Here is a 21,106-nt window from a genome sequence, read left to right as displayed (position 1 = left end):
AAAGAACTCAAACCAAATTCCTCAAACACACCCACCGAAACAAACATAATAATAATACTAATAAACACAGCATTCAGTATAACCACAAACTTATAACAAAAACGTGAAACTTCCTCCAAATCCCCCCCCCCCCCCGAATCAATGAGGAAAAAAGACAAAACACTTTATAAATAAAATAATAATTACAGATACATTAGAAATTAAATACCAATTCAACACAATAAAATAATACAACAAAAACAATATAACCTCACAAGCTCACCTCACATTACACTGCTCATATAACAAAAGAGAAAGACCAGCGAGCAAAGCTAAACGCCAAGCGCTCAAGGCCAAAACAAAAGCATTAGTAGAGACTATATATCTTACATAGCAAACGCCGCAGCTCACGCCATTCCTGGCAGACACTCATCCAGCGACATGATACACAAGCCCAACTAAAAACAATAACAAACCTCTAAACTATTTTCTGATAAAGAAAATAAAGTTAAAATAAGCCACATACCCACGGAAATAGGCAGCCGGGACAAAGCCAACAGTCCCTGCTAGCAATAAATATAGTTAACACCCATCCGTAATACAAACATCCAGGTTACAAACAGCACCTTCCCTATTACAACAATGTGATGCTGGAAGTTTTAGTTAGCAAATAGCACGGGATATTTTTCTCTTATCAAAACTGCAGGGGTCATGACCTCTGTTTCCCTCTTGTCATGGCATCTGCACTCCCGGCTGCTCATATAACACTCGATAAAGCAAAACTATAGAGTTACATTTGAGGTTTTAAATTACAGTTACTATTTATTTCATCATTTGTTTACTAATTTACTGTCTGTCTGTGTTGGTTGCTTATTTCATTTTTTAAATATTTTTTACACACACACACGCACGCATACACACAGACGAGAGAGAGAGAATAATATGTATTCGTGTATTCGAAAATGTCTTAATAAATGAGATTTCCTAGATCGCTACATGCTTGAGGATTGTCAAAGAAGGACACAACACGACTCGTAGATTCAATATGATTTTATTTGTTTATTTTTTAGGAAAGAGAGAGAGAGAGAGAGAGAGAGAGAGAGAGAGAGAGAGAGAGAGAGAGAGAGAGAGAGAGAGAGAGAGAGAGAGAGTCTAGTATGAACACTGATCTTGTCTCTTGAGTTCTCTAGAGACTGTTTGACTGTTATCTTTGTGTTTGGCCTCACAGGTCACTGAGACCACTGAGCTCCACTCCTGCTCAGAGAGAGTCAGACTGCTGCTCCAGCTGTACAGACCGTTCTTCTCCAGGAGCCCAACACTGCTGTCCTGAGATCTGCTGCTCCCGTCCACCTTCCACATCACACTCCAGTCTGAGGGGAAACCCTTGTTGAGCAAACACATCAGTGTTGCTGTTTTCTTTGTGGAAATCTCTTCACTGGAGGGCGGCAGGACGCTCACTGTAGGACGAGTGAAGCCTGACAAACACACAATAGTCACAAAGTCACAAACAACTTCAGTCTCTACATGATAAACATCAAAGATCAAAATAATCAAATAAAACACGTTTTAGTCTTGTGTTAATTCTCCCTTTCATTATTGTTGATCTGAATGTTCATGCGGTTTGCACACTTTTTAGAAACACTTTTACAATTAAAGGAAAACTAACGTTAAATCATTAATGTAGAAACATATAATCTTTATGACATATATTCATTATATTTAAGTATTAATATTGAGATAATAAACATAAAATACCTGTAACATCATCAGTTTATAAAATAGTCATAATTATAATTCAAATGTTTGGTTATTAAATCTAAATCTCTCTATATATAACAAATTTATTTCAGCAATGCAAGCTTTTATCAATTGTATTTCACACGAAACAAATGTACTATTTAAAAATGATGATCCAAAAAATATAGTAAATTTGAAGTTGTGTAAATAATACAGTTTAATCAATTAATTTTTTTACTCTTGTTCAAAATGCACTAGAACACTGTGCAAATGATTAAAAGTGATTTATTAAACTACACAAATATGCTGAAACCTTCGTCTCATTTTATATTTCACAGTTGATCTTTATATTTAAAAGCAGAAATCTGTGGTATTATATTATTATTGAATTATTTACTTACTGCCAACATCCAGTCTGGTGCCGCCGCCGAAAGTGTACCACAGTGATACAAACTAATAGAGCGACTGTACAAAAACCTCTGAACGCTTCAGTAACTATAAACACATCACAAACACATCTCTACACTTTATCACACATCAAACACATTTCATTTCATTTAACTGTTTGTATACGTCTTAAATATGAACATATTTTAAAAAGTGAATACACAGTATTTATATATATATATATATTTCCTTATGTATAGAAATATTACCCCAAACTTAAACGTCACAGATGATTCAGTGATGCTTTATAGTTCACTACTGAATGCTCATGTGATGTTTGCTTTAACAACAATATTCCTCTGAATTTACACTTACAGGAGATTCATAAGCTCAAAGTATGATGGGACAAGGAACAAAGTCATAATATGATAAGAAAAACATTGATAGATGTAAAGAGAACCGATACATTTTGTCACTCCTCCATATACACAACTGTGTATACACACAATAACACATCTAACATCACAGATCCATATAACACCTGATGAATAAATAACACACATGAAATGAAACAGCAGTAAAACAATGTGATTTAAATACTACAGACAATGTGCAGAATTGAAAACAGTGTTTGTGTTAGTTGATGTAAATGATGTAAATGTAGAGAGTGAGTTTGCATTGTGATCACGTGCTTCAGTGATCTGAGAGTGTTTATAGTGCTGTGAGTTTAACACTTCATGACTGACAACACAACACAACACACAAACCAACAAGAACAACAATGACGTTCAGCATCATCTTCATCTGGACACTCACAGTGTTTGCTCAAGGTTTGTGTAGTAACATTTTCATCATTATTATTCATTCATTGAAGAGTGAAATCTTCATTTGTTTCAGTGTTGTCTTATATTTCATGTTTGTTGTTTCTTTCAGTGTGTAGAGGACAGTACACTGTTACTCAGACTCCATCAAAAACAGCAGTTCAACCAGGACGAGATGTTCAAATAAACTGTAAAGTCAGCAGTAGAGTGTATGATGGTGATGGATTACACTGGTACTTACAGAAACCTGGAGAAGCTCCTAAACTCCTCATATATTATGCATCACGCCTCGAGTCTGGAGTATCATCTAGATTCAGTGGCAGTGGATCAAACACAGATTTCACTCTGAGCATCAGTGGAGTTCAGACTGAAGATGCAGGAGATTATTACTGTCAGAGTTATCACAGTAATAATGTGTTGACACAGTGATAAAGAGTCGTACAAAAACCTCCGTCAGTCAGACTGAACAGTGACTGCACTGATACACCTCACACATACTGCAGCTGCTCAAACAACACATCCACACATTGCAAAACACAGACAATGACAAAACAGAGATATTTTTATTTTCTGGAAGTGTGTGTGTTTCAGTTTTTTGACTCATATAAAATTCCCCAACAAAAGATGTACAATGATGATCAGATGCACCAACAGCTGCGGATCAGTCTCACAAAATATGTCCTGAACATTCATTGATTACACCAGTGAAGAGAAAAGCTTGATAATTTATTACAATATTGCCAGAATAATTCATGATTTAAAATCAAAAGGTTTCTGTGCATTTTCAATATAGCACTCATCTAACTTTATAAGTGACCAGAAGTGAAACTTGTGTGTTCATTGACACTGAGAGTGTTGAGCTGAACATCACATTTGCATTGACAGGATGAAGAGACTCAGAATAGATCGGCTCTGTCTCCAGAGATCATGTTCACAACACAACACCTGCATTTCACATTTACACACATGAACCTTTTCACCTCTATTTAAGCTATTGAGAATCCCATTTAAGTAAGGGATAATCCACGGCTAGCCATACATTAAGGGATTTTAATGTTCAAACTTTTTCCTGTAGCTCAGTGGTTAAAGCATGGCGTTACCCACGCCAAGTTCATGTGTTTGATCCCAGAGATTGCACATACTCAGAAACTAAATTGTACAGTATAATGCAATGTAAGTCACTTTGGATCAAAGCATCTGCCAAATGTGTAAACGTAAATGACAACGTGGAGATAAAGAACCACCCAACGAGAAGAGAAAAGTGGTTGCCTCAGCAAAAGTGCATTACTAATCATTTAATGCATGGCTAGCATTGCTTGGTCATTTGTAAAGTTATAAACAAGTTAAAGCTGTTTTCAGTTGATTCCATCAGGTTCGTCTGCCTTAAAACCGTCACAGAGAGTGACATGATTGCATTTAATTGAATGAATTACAGCATTTATAAGTGTCTAATAATCCATGTTATCAAAGTTAGAAAGGTCAATTTAATAAACTTAATTTAACAAAACATTTTTTTATTTAAAAACATGTTCAAGATTATTTATTCATGAAAATATGAAAAAAAAATATTGTTGCCTGGGGTCTCTAGGGTCTACACCGGACTGCGTCGTGCCGCATCCAGTGTGGACACACTTTTAAATTATAATGGGTTCTAATGAGTTTCTAATGTCTTTTGTCGTGTCGCATCGCGCCAGTCGCGTCCGGTGTAGACACTGTGTTAATCTGCAGCCCAACGAAGACCACATATGGGTTAAGGTGAGCCTGAAGTGTACACTAATTTGAAAATTTCAGAGCTTTGGTGTGACTTTAGAAACGGTAAACAATGTTTTGTTCATATTAAACTATGTAAAAACGTAATACATGTTCTAGATTATTTATTTTCTAAACTCTTGTCCTTTAAGTTTAATGTTACATTTTTATAAATGAATAATGGACCCAGGTAGCAGCGACAGAATATATTCCAGTTAAAGGCAGAGTAGATCATTTGGAAAATGCTATCAATATACTGTGCCTAAAATGTCTTGATGTAGATTATGGTGAGCGTAATAGGAAAGTTTAGTTCCTACATGAACAATGTCCCGTGTTACCGAACAAACATTCAACGTAAATTAAGAACATTTTTAGATCTAATTGAAGATGTTTTACTGGTGAAGACGGCCCTGAACAGAAACGATCTCATTGTGTTGAAGACTCATTTTATAATGATATGCTGGGATACACTGAAGCCCTCGTGACCCTGCAGAGGACAAGCAGGTTTAGCAGATGAATAGATGAATGTCTTGTTAGAAGGGATGCAGCGTCACCTGCTGCTGGAATGACTGATGTGTTGTGGGCTTGATGGAGAAGCTCCTGTAACTGCAGTGGTGAAAACTTCAGGACGTGCAGCTTGAATAGAAGTGAGAGCTGTGAATTATTATTATCTCTTAATGTTCATTCAAATGGAGTTTGTCCATACATTATTGACTAAATGAGTGTTCAGAGTAACTTTTGTCAACACAATGGTCGAAAAGGACAAGAATAAACAAACATTTCACATTTATGGAAATGTGTGTTTTTAGGTTTAATAACCAAATTACACGAAACCTCCTCAGTTTTGTCTAAAGCACCATGCTGTGAATATAAGAGCACTGAAGTTCAACAATGATGATTTATTATTCAATAAACTCCGTCAGTGAGTAAACTGCAGTCTCACATTAAGTATATGACATGACACAAATACTGTTGTATACAAACTGTATCGTACTTCACAAAGCTTGATTTAAAATTGTTCACTGCTTTAACAGCATTGATAGTCAGTTATTCAAGTCAATATTACAGTTATTTACATTATGAAATACTTTGATTTGAGTGGCAACATTACTCTTATTGTTATGGTGTATAGACAGAACCCAAGCGCAGGCAGCGGTTTACTAAATAACAAAACCTTTATTAAAACAAAGACCCTCGATGGGGAAAATAAGAACACAAACAAGACTGAAAACTAAAACTACCCACAAGGGGGACAAAACAAACAAGGTCTTAAGAACAACAAACTATAAGTCCACAAACTGAGTCCAGGGAGCGGGAACAGGAACACGGGTAATCCAGACAGACGAAGGGTAAATGTGCAAAGTGTGCAAAATGCAAAATGAACCGACAAGAGACGGAGGGAAACTGGGGCTTGATAAGGGGAAACACTAACAAGGACTGATGGCACAGGGAGAGTGGCCGCAGGTGACATGGATGAAACACTAAGGGAAAGATGGACCAGAGCTGGAGACAAGACTAACACTAATGGACCGCTAACCGGGGAAACAAGGGGGCGGGACTAAAGGACACGACACTGGAGAGAGAGCATGGCTTCTTAAACCAAAACAATGCTCTTTCTCCACACAAAACACATGGGACTGACATGATCCTGCCACAAGACTCGAAAACCAAGACAAGGAGAGGCAGGATCATGACACTTATAGCTTTAGTTTAGCCCATAAGGTTGAAATATATTAATAATGATGTTTCATAATACACACAAAAAACAAATGGTGCTATATAGCACTAAAAGTGGTTCTTTGGCTCGTAATCATAGGGGAACCATTTTTAGTGCTATATAGCACCTATTTTAAATGGTGCTATATGGCACCTTTGTCAAATGGTGCTATATAGAACCATTAAAGGTGCCATATAGCACTTTATAACTTAATGGTTTATACCAGCGTTTCTCAAACTGTGGGGCGCGTCCCACTGGTGGGGAATAGAGACGTAACAGGTGGGGCGCGCCAAACGTGAGGAAACGTTCATTTTTATGCCTTATATGGAAACGTGAGATCAAATCTTCCGGAATTTTGTGTTCATGGTTACAAATGAAATTGTAGTGAGGTAGGCGGGCGAGAGCTGGGATTCGAGGCCGGTGCGTGAATGATAACGAGCGTCATCTGTACGCGCACCGGTCTGGTATCACGGAGGAGATTGTGAAGCATAAGTGGACGAGCGACCGGACCGTCAGTGAGAAATTGTGTTTGTGTTTTACGTCCTTGTTTATTTGATTTAAGATGTTAAATGTTCGCCGGTTCCTGCCTCCTTCCTTCATGGAACTTTGTTACACTGATGCCGAAACCCAATAGTACGGTGCGCGTACAGCTGACGCTCGTTATCATTCACGCAACGGCCTCGAATCCCGGCTCTCGTCCGCCCACCTCGCTACAGAAATGTATAACCTTTTGAGCGGTATCCGGTTTGGTCCCATATACGGGATATTATTTCCGTGGCCCTGAGAATACGGTCCCAGATATGAGATTAAGAATGTTCAGTGACTGCCAGATTTAAATTGTGCTTTCGTGCGTTGGTTTGCGCTGAGCCAGAGACGGACGAGCTCAGCGCTGTCATATATCACAACTATACAGTGTTTTCAACCTAATAATGTTTATTTTAGGTTTCAGCCATTTAAATACACATAAGCACAAGTAGAACAATACATTTGGAGTTTGTAAGATACGCATGTCTGTGGAAGCAGCAATAACAATCTATTCAAATATAATTTGACGACGTGTTATTCACATCAGACAAACATAGTGGAAGTAACTATAAAGTTTACAAGAGTTAAAGTTCTCGGAGTTCACCGGCCACTTTCTTGCATGTATTTCGGGAGAAACTGATGACAGACAAATAAACTCTCTGAACTGCGTCGCAAAGAAACATGGTGGCACCCGTCTCACATAGATCAAGATTATTTATAAATGACCAAACACACTTACTTACACATTTTTGAGAATCGGAATATCAGATAGTTGATGACGTGGTAAGCAAGTTTGTGAATATTTTGAAATAAAAAAGGAAATTAAGGCGATCTGTCATAAGGTGTGTCACGTGACAAATATGACGCGTCGCCATGGAAACATTAAGGGGTAATCATTACTAGTCTACACGGAGTCTATATTAAAAGAACATTAGATGTGAGCCCCAGAGAAAAATATAACCTGAAACCGAAGTGCCAAAATAACATGACATCAGCATATTAATTGTAACGGAACAAACTTTCGCGGCCATATTTAAATGATTTTTTTACAGATTTCAAAATGGCACTTTTATATCTTTTCTATTTTTGAAATTAGTAGTGCACTGCTGCACTTTTATTTTCTCTATTTTTTTTATTTCATGAAAGTTATTATGACACAGCTGCACTTTTATTTTCTTTATTTAAGAACTTTCTGTTATTTGATGTATATAGTTTGTATTTTAGATACAACTTGTTACTCTGATACTACTTTTTAGTTCAATAAATTGGAACATGTTAAGCTTGTTGCGCATTTCATTAGCATTGTGTTGGGGCGATGGGGGCAGGTGGGGCTTGAAAATTCCCCCTTGTCTAAAGTGGGGAATGACCAAAAAAGTTTGAGAACCACTGGGCTTGCCCAACCAGGTTACTTCTGTAATCCAAGCCATATTTCTCAAGGATATGGATTATTTTTTCTGTCAGTCCTGCAGCATCAAGGTGCTCTGCAGCTTCAAAATGTAAGAAGCTTTCCTTTACTGCTCCTTGGTAGTAATATCTTAACACCAAAGAGATCTTTTCTTTTTTTTTGGTATCTTTAGTTTTATCAGCCATAATGGCAAACACCTCACTTTCCTTGACTTCATTAATGATGGAGGCACTCACCATTTCTGCCAATGTGTCCAAATTTCATTCTGAATATGATGACTTGTGTATTTTGCATTTTGAGGACCCACCAATTTCTTTTTAACAGTTGGGTCATGGTTGCCGATGAGATTTAATATTTCTAAAAGGTTTCCCTTGTTGTCAGCATCAGCTGTCTCCCTGTGACCCATCTGGGATATATTCTGGGTTGCAGTTAACAGCAAGACTTCTGCTACAGTTTTTATGTATGTTCGATTTTCCTCTATTTGCTTTTTTTGCTCTTTATTTAATATAGACATTAAAGAGGAATCAGTCTTTTTTCTTCTTTCAAATTCCTTCCAAGCCATCATTGCATTTATGTGTGCCTCAGACTTTGCATGTCCAGCAAATCCACCATCTCTGAATGTTGCCTTTTTCCAATTCTTATATCCCACAACAGATTTAAAGACTGAATCTGTGTTTAGAAGGCCAAAGTTTCTACAAGCGAAACAGTACACTGAGTCCTGGCACTGGAAGTATTCTATCCATGGGTGTAAATTGTACCATGAGGCTTGAAAGTGTCTTCGTCTGTCACCCTGGAGAGTCCTGGGAGAGACTTTAGGGTGTGGCTGGACTGGACCATCAGCTCTTGATGTGGAAATGTCTAGAACAAGAAATAAATGGTGACAGAACAATAATTAGCTATAAAAATTATTTTACACAATAGAAAAAAAAGAAAAAAACAGTTTTTCACCATCATTTACTTCTAACATTTGACTGAGGTTCTTTAATAAACCTGAAAATAAGACTCATTTCATTTCAAACACTTTATCCCCAAGGTGCACATTGTGTTATTTATTAATGTATGATGTTTTTAAGTAGCTTATATTGTTTGCGTGACTCTACGTCGCTTTGTGAATTGCCCCTTGGGGATAAAGTGTTTGAAATGAAATGAGTAAATACTTTCACGCTTATAATCAAAGTATGTGTGATAGGTAGTTTACCTGGAGGTCCTATTGGGTCAGTTTTGGTTAGTTGGCTCCTCTTCATTCTCAAAGTCTGTCTCCTGAACTGTCTGAGAAAGTGCTAGAAAACAAAAATCAGTCTCAGTTTAATATTATTCATTTCTATATCACTTGTATCAAAACATATACCAGTAAAGTAGTCAAGTGTGTGAGTGGAGGTATACCTAACGTTTCTCTTGTGGTTGTGGTCTCTGGAAATTCTGCTCCCTCACTCTCTGGGTCAGTCAGTTCTCTCTCTCTATCATTCTGCCTATTATTCTCTTGTGTCTTAGAGTCATTTGGCTGCTTCTTGCTACTCTTCCTGAAGAAGGATGCTATATCTGCTGCCTTTCTCTTCATTTTTTCACTGACTGACTAACATAAATACAGATCAAAACATTAGCAAAGCATTTCAACATTAACATGTTTGAAAAACCGCAAATAATTTAGGATTATTATTTAGCAAAGATTCAATGATTTTGTTGTAGGTACCTAATTTTATCTTATCTTCACTTTATCTATGTCTATAACTCTGCGTCATGCGCATGACGACGCAAATATGATGCGAGAGCAACGGTTATTCACATCCATCTAACGTTAGCGTGTTTACATAGAAAAGTAACGTTTCTGTATATAAAATCGACGTAGAAGCTAGTAATTATATTGGTTACATTTATTGTCTCACCCCAACCCGTTTGTGATTATTTCTTCTATGCCTCTAGTCATGTTTGCAATGTTCTGTTGGTTTATGTCTGTTACCCAGTCTGTCTTGTCTTGTTAGTTAACCCTTGGTGAACACCGGGATGTGTTCATTTGAGGGGGGGCTTATGTCATGATTCCACCATCATGTCATGTTTATTCTTGTTCTTGCAGTGGAGTCATGGCATAGGGTTTTGTGTGAGAAGGTGAGCTGTCATGCGCTTTCTCGTGTCTCGTCTATGGCCCTGCCCTCTCGTTCCTTGTTAGCTTCCCTCCAGTGTTTTATTACCCACACCTGCCTATTGTTAATTATCCTTTGTTCGTCTCCCTATTTAATGCCCTTGTATTCTCTGTCCTGTGCTCGTTTGTTCTCGTACATCTTGGTAACTGCATGCTTTGTGTAACTGCGCGATTGAGGATTTGGCCCTACGCTGTGTCCCAGCGTTAGCGTCCTATTTGTTACAGCAGGTTACCCTACGTGAGTTTTTTTGTTCCTGTTTTTGCTGTCTTTGTTATCCCCTGTATTTTACCCCCTCGTGGGTTTTTGTTTTCTTACTTTATTAAAATCTATTACCCCGTATTGCTGCCTGCACTTGGGTTCTTCTCTCACCTTACCTGTTTCATGACAATTTATATTCAACTGATTTAAATAAAGTTTAAAGAGGAAAAAATCTCACGGTGTGATCAACCAATGCAGTTCAACTGTTTATAAAATGGTCTTAAAAAGTCCCTCATATAAGTTCATAAGTGTCTCATGTCTTCATTGAGTTGAAGTGAAACTTGTGTGTTTCAGTTCAGATGATTGACCCATCAAACATTGACACTGAGAGTGTTGAGCTGAACATCACATTTGCATTGACAGGATGAAGAGACTCAGAATAGTTTGTCTCTGTCTCCAGAGATCATGTTCACAACACAACACCTGCATTTCACATTTACACACATGAACCTTTTCACAAATATGAATAATAACATCATAATCAGTTTTGCAGATGATATTTAAAGATGATCTGGTTATGTTTTGTTTAACTGTTATTATTCTGGAACTGTGAACTAACACACAGTGTAAATAACTGCTGATAGAGGCAAATGTGTCTGTGTGAAGTGAGTCGTGTGTAAATTATAGACTCACCAGCTGAATAATAAAGCAACAAGTGAAACATTATTTACTTTTTTGCATTTAATGTCTTCAGGAGCTTCAGATACATGATGTAAATGTAGAGATTGAGTTTGCATTGTGATCACGTGCTTCAGTGATCTGAGAGTGTTTATAGTGCTGTGAGTTTAACACTTCATGACTGACAACACAACACAACACACAAACCAACAAGAACAACAATGACGTTCAGCATCATCTTCATCTGGACACTCACAGTGTTTGCTCAAGGTTTGTGTAGAAACACTTTCATCATTATTATTCATTCATTGAAGAGTGAAATCTTCATTTGTTTCAGTGTTTCTTATATTTCATGTTTGTTGTTTCTTTCAGTGTGTAGAGGACAGTACACTGTTACTCAGACTCCATCAACAACAGCAGTTCAACCAGGACGAGATGTTCAAATAAACTGTAAAGTCAGCAGTGCAGTATACACAGATAGCCATGGTCCCAGAATGAGCTGGTACTTACAGAAACCTGGAGAAGCTCCTAAACTCCTCATATATATCACATCACGCCTCCAGTCTGGAGTATCATCTAGATTCAAAGGCAGTGGATCAAACACAGATTTCACTCTGAGCATCAGTGGAGTTCAGACTGAAGATGAAGGAGATTATTACTGTCAGAGTTTACACTATATAAGTAGTAGCTGGGTGTTGACACAGTGATAAAGAGTCGAACAAAAACCTCCGTCAGTCAGACTGAACAGTGACTGCACTGATACACCTCACACATACTGCAGCTGCTGAGGGAGGAGAGTTTCCTTTAAATAACAACAAGTGAATTTTTTATTATATTATTTTTAAACATTTAAGCAGTTGCTTATTTATTTACTTTTGATAGATGTTTATTTATTATTGATTTGGTGCAATTTGTACATTTACAAAACACTACACAACAGATAATCAAAAATACACGTTTCTCAAACATTTCAGCATGTTTACAAACAGTTTCTGCCTTGTATAATATTATCAATATCAAGCGTTTGATTTGCATCTCTTGTTATTCTCTTAAATATATTTGTCTATCATGTAATTCAAGTGATCTTAATGTTCAATCAATGAATCTTTTATTATGTTTATAGATTTTTAACTGGTCTGTTTGTCATCTGATAACAGGTAAGTTGTATTTTCGCTGTCCCCACCAGCATGTCTCCCTTCTTCAAGAGATGGATGAATCTTACAATGATATAACCGCAGAGCGATATCAAGCCTGGATTCTTCATGCCAGAAGGTTTTTCCCACAGTGCCTGAACAATAAGAACATTCCCTGTGATGTTGATGAAACTTTATGGCTAAATGTTGAAGACTGGCTTGATGTTAATGAATATTTTGTGGATTTTAGATTTAGATTTACATTTAGTCATTTAGCAGATGCTTTTATCCAAAGCAACTTACAGATGAGGAAACATTGGAAGCAATTATAACAACATACATAAGTGCATCAAACTAGTCCATTAAAGCCTAGCACAGTATAAAAAGCTAAGAATAGTGAGGTTAGTTATTATTTTTTATTTTTATTTTTTATTTTTATAAAGAAGGAAAGGGAAGAGAATTAGGAAAAATCAATCAGCGACGTGTTGACGGAAGAGATCTCCATTTACATTTCGTTCCCCTCTTTCCACAATGCACCCACAGTATTGTTGTACAGACTTAAATACTTTCTGACATTTTTTTATAGGTTACAATGCCATCTTATAAAATGTGAGAGGACATGTTTCTTTATAACTAACAGAACATAGTAATGATTGAAAAACATACATTAAGTTAATTTGAAACTTAAGTTTCATGACTCCTTGACTAGGCCATCCCACAATATGGCACATCAGACCCAATGAGGTCTCACAGGTTCAATACCAGAGAGAAAATATATCAGGCCAGAGACCTGGGTACAAATATAAAACATCTTTATTAAATCCTTATTATTGAAATATCTAAACAAATAACCTTTAGTGCTGATGCTTATTTTGACCGTTCAGATAAGAAACACACATAACTATGAAAGAAAAGACAATTGTGATTAAGGGGGAAGAGACTATTAGCTAACCAATGACAAAACTAGAAAGAAAGAACTCAAACCAAATTCCTCAAACACACCCACAGATACAAACATAATAATAATACGAATAAACACAGCATTCAGTATAACCACAAACTTATAACAAAAACCTGCAACTTCCTCCAAAGCATTGGATGCGACCGCATGAGGAGCCGGTCAAGACACGTGAACAGCAGCAACATATTCTGTGTTCAGCCGCACAAGCAACAGCAAAACGCCAAGCGCTCAAGGCCAAAACAAATGCATTAGTATAGACTATATATCTTGCATAGCAAACGCCGCAGCTCAAGCCAAACCTGGCAGACACTCGTCCAGCGACATGATACACAAGCCCAACTAAAAACAATAACAAACCACTAAACTATTTTCTGATAAAGAAAATAAAGTTAAAATAAGCCACATACCCACGGAAATAGGCAGCCGGGACAAAGCCAACAGTCCCTGCTAGCAATAAATATAGTTAACACCCATCCGTAATACATACATCCAGGTTACAAACAGCACCTTCCCTATTACAACAATGTGATGCTGGAAGTTTTAGTTAGCGAATAGCACGGGATATTTTTCTCTTATCAAAACTGCAGGGGTCATGACCTCTGTTTCTATCTTGTCATGGCATCTGCACTCCCGGCTGCTCATATAACACTTGATAAAGCAAAACTATAGAGTTACATTTGAGGTTTTAAATTACAGTTACTATTTATTTTATCATTTATTTACTAATTTACTTTTGATGTCTTGCCACTAATTTACTGTCTGTCTGTGTTAGTTGCTTATTTCATTTTTTAAATAAACACACACATACACGCATAGCACACACACACACACACGCATACAAGCGGCACACGCACATACATGCACACAAGCACGCATACACACACGAACAAGTGCATGCACACACGCATACAATCACGCAAACACACAGACGAAAGAGAGAGAGAATAATATGTATTTGTGTATCCGAAAATGTCTTACAGTTTTCTCAATTGTTTACACACATTTTCTGAAAGCATGCTTCATACTCTCAGAACTCTACACACAAATAAAAATAAAACACAAACACAATGGGGCAAAACCCCTAAATTCTCCTGCAAAATGAAACTTTACATTCAAAACAATGTTCTTTCTTCTCAATATGGTATTTTGTTTTCAAATGACACACACAAACCATCATATGAATAGACATTTATAAAACCAGTTGAACACTGATGTGCTCTTTATAAAACACTATGATGAATGGAAAACACTTCTCTATTCATCATAATGACTTTGGTCTTTATTTGGTTCAGTGTTACACTTACTACAGACAGTACATACATAAGTGTGTTGTCAAATATTTGTAGTATATATATATATATTTAATAGTTTTTAATAGTCAGAACACACAAAAATACGATAACAAATATATTTAATTTTTCCAACAAAAATAATGTACAGTGTACATCCCAACCAACACAAAGTTGCACATACAGTGGTCTAAATACAAAACAACAGAAGAATTTACTGTATACAGTTACAGTAAAAAAAAACTATGCTGCATCTTCTCTTCGGTTTCGATCTGGCCACAGAACCTCATCCACATCACAAGCAATGTTTTCCCTGGCCAAGCATCGGGGGAAATATCGCCTAGCACGTCGAGTCCAGCCATGAAAAGCATCAACTGCTATATGTCCACATGCGTCTTCCATAGCTTGGAGAAGGGGTATACGCGTTTGTGACACACTGTTAGAAGTTTCCTGTAGAATTTACAGTAACTTACTGGCAGCAGTTTGCCAGTAATTTACTGTAAATTATACTTACAGTAAGTATTCTGTATTAATGTTTACGGTAATAATTACCTTGCTGTAAAGTTATTCACAGTATTATTTAATTTGCTTTAAAGGTATTTACTGTAGAGTATTTTCTTACTGTAAAACCTAAAAAACATTTTTGGTAAAACTACACATTTTAAAAGACTGTATTTACCGTAACATGTTTCAGTAAATAAAAATAAACAATGACAGAAAGTCACTTTTTAAAACTTTATTACTCAATTGCAACAGTTCCTTCCACAAACTTTTTTCTCTGTTTTCAAACATTTATACATAACAGTGTCGACATAGAGTATTTTAAATAAATTCATAAACAATTTTAGTCTTAAAACCAATCTTCAAAACATACAAGTAAAAAAGACTCTCCTGAGTTTGCTTAACCGCAACTGTTGTTTCAAACCTGCTCTGAAAACTGCATTTGTACACAAACACAATAGAGATTTAAAATCAATTCATGACCAAATTAAGTCATAAGATCAATCTTCAAAAATTACATTTATGAATATGTTTATGAATTGATAAAAAAAACTGTTATAAGATCAATATAACCAATATAAGTGTTCTTCCTTTGCACCATCTTCTCACTTCGTTTGCTGACTTGGAACTTAGAGGAGCACTTGCTGTTGTTGAGGTTGATCCTCACAATTAACCTTTACATAAAACAAAACGGGTTCATTTTTAGAACATCTTCATTTTTATCTATTCAGACAACCAAAGTATTTTAGCTGCAAATGCAGAAAGATGCTAAGGATTGTGAGTTTAGCTGACACGAATGTACATCCTTCAACACTGCATCTATAATTGACATCATGTTATTCAGATCTGTTCGGTTTTTCTGCGGGCTTTCTATGTTTGCGGTACATGTGCGACTGAAGTGCAGAGGCGCTTTGAAACGTGCACGGGCATTCAGGAACTGCACACGAGAACTTGAAGTTTGCCATGTTTTTGTGCCGTTTCACATGATTATTAAACGTGTATAATGTCTCCTCAGAAATGCCACAGTGTTTACACACGAACATTGCGGGTTTTACGCTAGCAGTAAATGTAAGCTGTACAATTACATGAAGTAATCATTTAACAGCAAGCAATTATATGATTTACAGAACACAACTTCAAACCAAACCCACAATACTTTGCTTTATCAAACAATAGCTCGGTTTGACAGACAAACACTCACCTGCTCACAACTCGGTCAACCCCAAGACAGAGAACGGTTTATGTTTGTTCTTCGAGGTTTACATTTTCTACGGCAGAGTTTACTTTTCTTCAGTCCACAAACGAGTTTTCGCCTCAAAGCTCTCTACCTATCTGCGCGCTCGTCAAACTACATTATAAGCATGAGGTAATTTCACAACATGAAGTGACGCCCACTTTTTTAAATTAAATAACTAAACCCATAATATCAAATATGTTCATAAAACAGGAACATTTGTTGGTACCTTTGCACCTGTCAGATTCTTGCATCTGCTTTTGGTTGGTTTGCTTCTTTCTTCAGGCGGACACCCATGCCTTTCTGTGATTGGTCAAATTTCGCGCTCAAATACATTTACTGTATTTTGATTTACAGTAAATTAATTTACTGTATTTTACTGTACTTCAATGCCTCAAAGAAGATTTTTCCCACAATGCATCAGTAGCGTACAGTAACATTCTGTAAAACTGTTCTATAGTAAAATACTGTTCATATTACAGTTAAATACTGTGTTATTTACAGAAATCGCTAACAGTGCAGGTGTTTGCCCATGTGATGAGTCAGTGTGGATATTTGAATGGCAGTGTGTTCCTTGTGAAAACAAGAGATTTTTCTGCCATGAAAATTTTGCCAAATGCAGAGAATTGTGTTTAGTGTTTTGAAAAAAAATTATTTTAGATCCGCAATGTGAGTGTAAAGCAGGAATTGTGCTTGTAGTTTAGCAGAATTGGTTCAGGGGGTTGGTGAATGAGTTACATGTTATGGCCATTGTGTCTCAAGTACCAATATTTGTGTGTAAACAATTGAAAAAACTGTAATTAATGAGATTTCCTAGATCGCTACATGCTTGAGGATTGTCAAAGAAGGACACAACACGACTCGTAGATTCAATATGATTTTATTTTTTTAGGAAAGAGAGAGAGAGAGAGAGAGAGAGAGAGAGAGAGAGAGAGAGAGAGTCTAGTATGAACACTGATCTTGTCTCTTGAGTTCTCTAGTGACTGTTTGACTGTTATCTTTGTGTTTGGCCTCACAGGTCACTGAGACCACTGAGCTCCACTCCTGCTCAGAGAGAGTCAGACTGCTGCTCCAGCTGTACAGACCGTTCTTCTCCAGGAGCCCAACACTGCTGTCCTGAGATCTGCTGCTCCCGTCCACCTTCCACATCACACTCCAGTCTGAGGGGAAACCCTTGTTGAGCAAACACATCAGTGTTGCTGTTTTCTTTGTGGAAATCTCTTCACTGGAGGGCGGCAGGACGCTCACTGTAGGACGAGTGAAGCCTGACAAACACACAATAGTCACAAAGTCACAAACAACTTCAGTCTCTACATGATAAACATCAAAGATCAAAATAATTAAATAAAACACGTTTTAGTTTTGGTACTTTCTAGTGACTTTCATTCATGTTGATCTGAATGTTCATACAGTTTGCACACTTTTTAGAAACACTTTTACAATCAAAGGAAAACAAACGTTAAATAATTCATGTAGAAACATATAATCTTTATGATGTATATTCATTATATTTAAGTATTAATATTGAGATAATAAACCTAAAATACCTGTAACATGATCAGTTTATAAAATTGTCATAATTATAATTCAAATAATTGGTTATTAAGTCTAAATCTCTCTCTATATATAACAAATGATGTTTTATTTCAGCAATACAAGCTTTTATCAATTGTATTTCACACAAAACAAATGTACTATTAAAAAATGATGATCCAAATAATATCGTAAATTGAAAGTTGTGCAAATAATACAGTTTAATCAATAAGTTGAATCCATATTAATACACACATTTCTTTCTTTCTTTTCACGTTCATTTAATAAATCATTGAATTGTTTTTACTCACAATTTAAAGCAGAAAAGAAAACTCAGCGGCTTTGTTTTAAAAGTTCAAAATGCACTAGAACACTGTGCAAGTGATTAAAAGTGATTTATTAAACTACATAAATATGCTGAGACGGTCGACTCATTTTATATTTCACAGTTGATCTTTATATTTAAAAGCAGAAATCTGTTGTATTATATTATTATTGAATTATTTACTTACTGCCAACATCCAGTCTGGTGCCGCTGCCGAAAGTCCACCACAGTGATACAAACTAATAGAGCGACTGTACAAAATCCTCTGAACGCTTCAGTAACTATAAACACATCACAAACACATCTCTACACTTTATCACACATCAAACATATTACATTATATTTTATTGTTTGTATACGTCTTAAATATGAACATATTTTAAAAAGTGAATACACAGTATTTATATATATATATATATATTTCCTTATGTATAGAAATATTACCCCAAACTTAAACGTAACAGATGATTCAGTGATGCTTTATAGTTCACTACTGAATGCTCATGTGATGTTTGCTTTAACAAGAATATTCCTCTGAATTTACACTTACAGGAGATTCATAAGCTCAAAGTATGATGGGACAAGGAACAAAGTCATAATATGACAAGAAAAACATTGATAGATGTAAAGAGAACCGATACATTTTGTCACTCCTCCATATATACAACTGTGTATACACACAATAACACATCTAACATCACAGATCCATATAACACCTGATCAATAAATAACACACATGAAATGAAAAAGCAGTAAAACAATGTGATTTAAATACTAAAGACAATGTGCAGAATTGAAAACAGTGTTTGTGTGCGTTGATGTAAATGATGTAAATGTAGAGAGTGAGTTTGCATTGTGATCACGTGCTTCAGTGATCTGAGAGTGTTTATAGTGCTGTGAGTTTAACACTTCATGACTGACAACACAACACAACACACAAACCAACAAGAACAACAATGACGTTCAGCATCATCTTCATCTGGACACTCACAGTGTTTGCTCAAGGTTTGTGTAGAAACACTTTCATCATTATTATTCATTCATTGAAGAGTGAAATCTTCATTTGTTTCAGTGTTGTCTTATATTTCATGTTTGTTGTTTCTTTCAGTGTGTAGAGGACAGTACACTGTTACTCAGACTCCATCAAAAACAGCAGTTCAACCAGGACAAGATGTTCAAATAAACTGTAAAGTCAGCAGTAAAGTGTATAATGGTGATAGATTTCACTGGTACTTACAGAAACCTGGAGAAGCTCCTAAACTCCTCATATATGAAGCATCAAACCGCTACACTGGAGTATCATCTAGATTCAGTGGCAGTGGATCAAACACAGATTTCACTCTGAGCATCAGTGGAGTTCAGACTGAAGATGCAGGAGATTATTACTGTCAGAGTTTACACTATATAAGTAGTAGCTGGGTGTTGACACAGTGATAAAGAGTCGAACAAAAACCTCCGTCAGTCAGACTGAACAGTGACTGCACTGATACACCTCACACATACTGCAGCTGCTCAAACAACACAAACACACACAACACTGATCACTACTAACACAATATCATCTGAACATAAATCATGTTGAATATATTTTGTATTTATAAAGATAATCAAAGATTTCTGTAACATTTAGTTATTACACCTGTAAAAAATGACATGTGATATTTATTTTAAAAAATATGTGGTAACAATATTACACAAAATATATTGAAGTACTTTAAAACTTTTTTAATATATAATTACAAAATGAATTGTCATGAACTTGGATGAAGAACCCAATTGCAGGCAGCGGGGATGAAGGGGTTAACACAAGGACTTTAATTATGTATATATATATATAAACAGAAAACAAAAACCCACGAGGGGGTAACAAAACAGAGTACACAATAACAAACACGATAAACTGAAAACTAAACACTCAACTATAAAACACGAAGACTAAACTGAACACTCACAAAGACTAAATATGGTTAAAAGTATTTCTCAGGGCTTCTATGACAAGGTAACAAGACGAACGAGCACAAGACAATAGACAAGAGGGCATTAAATAGGGAGACTATAAGAGGTAACAATAGGCAGGTGTGGGTAATGAGACACAGGAGGAAAGCAATACTAGGAACGAGAGGATACAAATGACGAGACTGGAGAGAACGCATATTATGTCCTGATTGACTATAATATGTTTCTCTCCACATAAAACACTTGAGTCTGTCATGATTCTGCCCCTAGACCAGAAAATCAAGACAATAGAAGGCAGAATCTTGACAATGAATAATATGTATTTCCAATTGTTTATTTTAGTGTACAATCCCTGCAATGTATTGTGATATATTTAAGTCCTAATAAACATTTATCAATAAACAGTAAACTACAGTAATGTCGAGCATAAACATGTGAATCAATTAAAATATGACCAATGAATAAAATCCTGTTTATATAAAGTAGTTGGTATAGTAACAGTTGGTATTGTTTTCTATGAAGTTTACTAAATATCATCAGGTGTGATTGTTAGGATTGTTATGGATAAATGAATCTCTTCATGGTGTTTTGTGGTCCTGATCAACATTAGATTTTATTACATTTGTGCATTTGGCAGACGCTTTTATCCAAAGTGACTTACATTGCATTATACTGTACATTTGTTTCTAAGTCTGTGTGATCCCCTGGGATCAAACCCATGACCTTGGCATTGCTAGTGCCATCTTACCACTGAGATACAGGAAAGATTATGTCCTGATCAACATGCCCGGGTTTATTCTGCAATAACAACCCACTAGATGTACATTTTCTCCCTTATTA

General features: G+C 36.2%; 2 gene segments (V, D, J or C); both read right to left on the bottom strand.

Moving 5' to 3' along the window:
• Positions 1 to 1,008: 1,008 nt before the first annotated feature.
• LOC306890736 (Ig lambda chain C region-like) lies at positions 1,009 to 2,149 on the bottom strand. The segment is given in 2 exons: positions 2,118 to 2,149; positions 1,009 to 1,454 (listed from the first exon to the last, which is right to left on the bottom strand).
• A 15,168-nt stretch (positions 2,150 to 17,317) lies between these two features.
• On the bottom strand, positions 17,318 to 18,535 carry LOC306890735 (Ig lambda chain C region-like). The segment is given in 2 exons: positions 18,498 to 18,535; positions 17,318 to 17,717 (listed from the first exon to the last, which is right to left on the bottom strand).
• Between the last annotated feature and the right edge of the window lie 2,571 nt (positions 18,536 to 21,106).

Source organism: Barbatula barbatula (assembly GCF_947034865.1).
Source record: "Barbatula barbatula genome assembly, chromosome: 25".
NCBI lineage: Eukaryota > Metazoa > Chordata > Actinopteri > Cypriniformes > Nemacheilidae > Barbatula > Barbatula barbatula.
This window is presented reverse-complemented; position numbering and strand designations above follow the sequence as displayed.